This window comes from Periplaneta americana, chromosome 2 (assembly GCF_040183065.1).
Source record: "Periplaneta americana isolate PAMFEO1 chromosome 2, P.americana_PAMFEO1_priV1, whole genome shotgun sequence".
In the NCBI taxonomy this organism is placed as follows: Eukaryota; Metazoa; Arthropoda; class Insecta; order Blattodea; family Blattidae; genus Periplaneta; species Periplaneta americana.
In genome coordinates, this window is record NC_091118.1 from 23,073,012 (window position 1) to 23,078,968 (window position 5,957).

Genomic DNA, 5,957 nt, shown 5'->3' on the forward strand with positions numbered 1-5,957 from the left:
ACAGATAATTGGAGGGAAAAGTGGAATGTTACCATAAAAATTTCTATGACGTCAATTCCAACCCCATATACGATTATGATTAATAATCTGCTATGCGAACCTTTATCGAAAAGCCTAGAAGTCAAGAAGGTTAATTCTGTACATTGGAAACGCTCTATTTTTTAAAGTTCCCTACAAAACTGAAAATGTTATACCTTACATGACGTAATTAATTCGTAGTACTAAATTAGACATGGAATGGTAATTCTCCAGTATGGTGCATTAGTTACTTGAATAGCTTGTATACCGTGGCTAATTATTTCTCGTTAGCCACGCTTGTATACTAATTGACGGCATTTCAAGACTGTCATAATAAAATTAATAAGCATAATTTTGCTAATGGTTATTCTCGTTATAATGACGACAGCTGCATGTCCGTAGGCAACAATAAAATTGGACCGACGCGACAGTTGAAAACATTTTCATGTCTACCGACAGATGGTGCGTGATGTTTGAATCTCATTCTCCAAAGTGCCTAGACATGTAATGGCGCGACCTCTTGTAAGCAGTTTGCAAGTTATCTAATCTATTCAATATCGAAATCATCCTAATTTCGATAGTGTATATCGACAATACGAAGTACGAAAATAGAAATACTTATTGATTGTAATAATATTTAAGTGAAATAATGTGCGTAAAAAGATTTAGAAAATAGCGGTGTTTTTACAGAATGTTTGAGAAAACGTTTTCTTGTATTGGGTGTTGTGTGAAGCTATGGATATCTCTATCTCACTCATTGTAAGTATGAACTAATTTCATAACCTTCTTTGTTTCATTTTATCAAGTTGAACTAATTAGATTAGGTAGGCTTGCATAATTTGATTAATTTCATGCTTTAACGGGTTTCAAGCGTCTATATTCTATTATTGTCATCATCTCTATTGTTGTTGATTTCTTATTTTTCAAACCGTACTGAACGAAGGTATTCTGGGTTCCAGTAAATGATATTTCTTTAAAATGACATATGTGTAAACTGAATTCCAGATAAGAAAAACCCTGAAGTCTACAAAAGGTTGGAGTTTTACCGCCTTCATACCATCGTACCATATCATGGGTTTTATCGTATTGGTTAGCGAGGATTTACGCTCTAGAAATTAGTTCGCAATTCCTTATCGATATGTTGATCGTTACTGATAATTCAGACGGAAGTGAAATATGTTAAAAACATGAACCTAGATTTAGTGATACGTTCAGAATGCAGACATGGGTTATCATAAATCCAATTACACAAAATTAATGTTACTGTCTGAAGGAGGCGGGCTTTCTTCAGGCCGTACTATTTGCAGGGATTGCATTACATACAACCTGAACCTGCGTCACAACCTAAACTAACCTAACCTAACCTATACCATTTCGAATGTAATGCCGAGACTTACCTTTGTAGGGTTACGAGAGAGCGAGACATGTGTCCTTTATGTGCTTAAGCATATAAACATTATTATACTGAACATAAACAATGAACAGAAGCACTTGCCACCATGGAGATCGGAGTCTGTGTAGCATGGCAAGATCCCGCCCAGACCGCAGTAAAATTATCAAATGTTTATTTACCTCCATATCGTTCTTGTGTGGATATATAAGACTATTCATCAACAAAGCATTATACTGTACTCCAACCACGAGAAAGACTCCAGGGAATGAAACGAAGCGGGGTACTGCTGTGAATGAATCTTGATGTCATAAGATGTCATAAGGTCACACACGTGGATACTCGTATCTCTATTGGCTATCTCTCAAAGCACAATCCATAACACTGATATACACATGTTTATACTACCCTAGTTACAAAATTAGATCACTGTTAATCTCCTGGTCTTTTAATCCCTCCATACAGGAAATAACATATGCAGGAGAGCGCATGATTTTTAAACTGACATTATAACTCTAATATTATCTATCTACTTCGCTCCAATATATGACGCAATAGTAAGCACATTCCTTTCATGGTTTATCTCCTGGTTGGAGAACACTATAACAAAAATGCATTACTTTATAGAATTCAAAGTCTGTCTTCATAGTAACTAAACCCAATTTCGTAATTCTCGTATTAACAGCCTATGCCAAACGCACGTGAAGAGTTCGCGCGCTGCAAAGAGATGACAAATCAAGTTCCGTGTCACGACGGCATAATACATTTCGCATCAATTGTTGGTTTATTTTTATTTTAGCAGATTATTTTACGACACTTTATCAACATCTTAAGTTATTTAGCGTCTGAATGAGATGAAGGTGATAATGCCGGTGAAATGTGTCCAGCACCGAAAGTTACCCAGCATTTGCTCATATTGGGTTGAGGGAAAACCCTGGAAGAAACCTTAACTAGGTAACTTGCCCCGATCGGGAATCGAACTTGGGCCACGTGGTTTCGCGGCCAGACGCGCTAACCGTTACTCCACAGGTGTGGAGTCGTTGATTTTTCTCAGGATTTTTCTGATCTGGAATTCAGAAAATAATTAAATTTTTATAGGTACTTTTCAATAAACGGAAAGTAACTCCGATTTCTAGGCCCAGCTACTAAATTTACACATTAATATGGGATATGAAGTTCATTATTATTATTTGAACCCAAGAGTTGGAGCTTAATCTGAGACGATTCTAACCGGCGTCGGAGTTGTATCCGGTGTGGCTTAGTGGATAAAGCATCAGCACGTAGAGCTAAAAACCCGGGTTCAAATCCCGGCGCCGGAGAGAATTTTTCTCCGTTCCATTACTCTTTCATCGTATGATGACGCAGAATATCTGCAAGGAAATATCATATGTACTTCGGTACATTAAAAAATATATATATATATATATATATATATGATATGCGTAAATCACTTCGTGATTTAAGACGGCGCTTATTCCGTCGGATCCCGGCCAACTAGTCACTCATATCGAGTGCACCTCAGCACATGTGTGGACTTCGGTCCTGCGTTCATAGACATCTATGACGTAGTGCAGAGGGCGGCCACTAGAGGGAACCCAAGAGTTGGAGCTTAATCTGAGACGATTCTAACCGGCGTCGGAGTTGTATCCGGTGTGGCTTAGTGGATAAAGCATCAGCACGTAGAGCTGAAAACCCGGGTTCAAATCCCGGCGCCGGAGAGAATTTTTCTCCGTTCCATTACTCTTTCATCGTATGATATGTAATTGTTTTTTAACTTGTTGTATTACTTTTTATATTTTAGAATGTCGTTGTTTCTCCTTCAGAGTTACATGATATAGGCCTAATAAAAAAATGAAGCTTTATAGTTAAACTTATGTGTGTGTGTGTGTGTGTATATATATATACATATATAAACTTATGTGTGTATGTATATATATATATATATATATATATATATATATATATATATATACACACACACAAAGGACTTTCATTTCAAAACTTCCCAGTCTAAATAACTAATTATTTAAATCGAATTCAATTTAAACAAAACACAGTCAATTTATATATTGAGGGGGAAGTCTAAAACCAGGCTTAATTGCATTTTACATTAATTTACCCCCATCCTCAGCCTCCCCCCTTTAGGGCCTTTTTTTCTAGAACTATACGTTTGAGTACAAGTCGTCATTCCTTCAAAATCATGTAGGCCTAATGCACGTTATTTTCTGGAGTGGTCACAAAAACAGATCTTCCAATTACTCTACATAGCCTATCTCTATTTTTTATCTCTTAAATTTTGCAACCCAATGTTTTATAGTGGATTACTAAGAACAATGTATAATAACATATTGGTGGAAAGTTCATAGTTTTCTCAGAAAAAAAAAATGTAGGATCGTGATTTTTATCCATATCGATAGAAAATCTAATAAAGAATCATTTTTTTCTTTGCCGGATTTCCATAGCGTGGACGGTTTTCGTGTAAATTTAATTTAAAAACCACTAATTTAAAGTCACTGAACGATGCGAAATAGATTGCAACATTGCAGTCATGGAGGGAGAGGTTCACCTAGCGCAGTCTTGTCAAGGTCAGTGACCATTACAAGACGCTCGCGTGACAATCGTAACAGCTGTTTCCTATAAAAATAATCTGCTATGAACTGCAACTTTCAATACTTACATACGCACGTTTCGGTTCTTACGTTGAATGTTAAATGTATGATACTACACATAAAATCCAGAACTCTATATACAATATGTTCGTATTGAAGTAGATTCATACAAGCGGTATACTTCAAAACTGTAGGTAATATTAAACATTCTTACTGTAAAATATCTAAGTAGCTAATTACATAATATATTATCCCCCCTCTCACGTGATGAATAATATATTCAAAACTATTGATATTTTTAACATTTTGAAGTATGGAGAACAGGTTTATAAACATTCGATTTTTTAAATCATTAAAATTACATTATCTCACATGTCAAATATTGCACAAGAAAATATGTACTGTGGTCGTAAGTATTGTACAGAACGTAATCGTACTTGGAAAAAAAAAATTCGGTATTCACAAATTATCAAGGTTGTACAGTACTTCTTACTTCCACTAGAAAACTTATTGCAATAATAATACACTTAAAAAAAGTAAACTCAATCAATGTAAAACAAACAAAAAAAATTTTATATCTCCTGAAACAGACTACAGCCAATGATTTTATTATAGTACTAGCCGTACCCGTGCGCTCCGCTGCATCTGTTACAAATAAATATAAAGTAATTACATAATTAAAATAGGACGTTTAATTCAGGGAACATTCGTTTTTGATAGAAGAATAAATCGTTTATTATGTTACTTAATTTAAATTATATTTAAATAATTTCAATGCAGTCATTTTGGTCCAGAGACCACTCATTTGGTGCAATGACAATTCCTTTAACATGTTTCTTAATTGTTATTACATGCAACCATATTTTAATGAAGATTGACATATCATTTAGTTTTAATGTGTATACTTCATATTACTTGCTATATGTTCCATTGAATTATGGTAATAACCTAATTTTAACCCTTGTTTTCTACGTCTTCAGTAAATGGCGCTTGGCCGACCATGGTTCTGAACCCTTCAAATAACTTAAATAGTGATACAGCATAAACAGTGATATGTAATTATATTTCTTCCTTTCGAAAATGTAAGAATTCACGATCTCCTATGTACCATTGCCATGGAATGAATAAATGTGTTTTTTTCTTTCTAATCAAAAATTTTATATTTTGCACATAGGAGTTACTGCAGGAACAACAACGCTATAATCTGAAGCGGCGGTGAAAATGTATTGTATTGTTATTTTAAAAGTCTTGTATATCCTTAAATTTCACTCAGAAGTTACTGTCATAACATTATAGAATTATGTCCATCTAGAGAAACTACACTTTCCAAACGTGAAATAATAATTAAACAATTAATTAACTTTCGATATTACTTCATACAAACACAGAAACATTCTCCGTAGGCTATGTTTAATAGCTTTCGATTGTTGTTGTCCAAGGTCTCTTATAGACGAAGTCATTTGTTTTTATTTCAATACAGCGCCTTAGATGGTGTTGTTATTGTAATTTTAAAACTCATTTGTCTCATTAAATATCAGTCCTATCAAAATTTTGTATAGAATAAACCTTATCGGAAATAATTTTTAAAGAAACTTTTGTTATGTAACATTTTTCACAAAAATTAATAATAAGGGAGATATTTCGATTTATTTAATTCAGGCCCCCCTTATAACACCCCCCCTTTTAAATGAAGTGTTTTAAATTCCGTATAGCCTAAAATCTAAGTTACAACGAACTTAATTTAGATTCCAATTTTCATATAAATCGGTTCAGCCATTATCGCGTGAAAAAGTAACAAACATCCAGACAGACAGATAGACAGACAGACATACAAAAAAAAATTCAAAAAAGCTATTTTCGGTTTCAGGATGGTTAATTATACATGTTAACATCAATTATTTTTGGAAAATCGAAAATTACCAGAAAAATTTTGGCTACAG

At 34.1% G+C, this 5,957-nt stretch overlaps 1 protein-coding gene across 1 annotated transcript in view; it reads left to right on the forward strand.

Moving 5' to 3' along the window:
• Positions 1-646: 646 nt before the first annotated feature.
• Positions 647-5,957, forward strand: part of LOC138716204 (ATP-binding cassette sub-family G member 1) — a 372,962-nt gene continuing 367,651 nt past the window's right edge. Inside the window, exon 1 of the mRNA XM_069849057.1 lies at positions 647-777. The gene's annotated coding sequence lies outside the window, so the exon portion shown is untranslated. The remainder of the gene's footprint in view (positions 778-5,957) is intronic.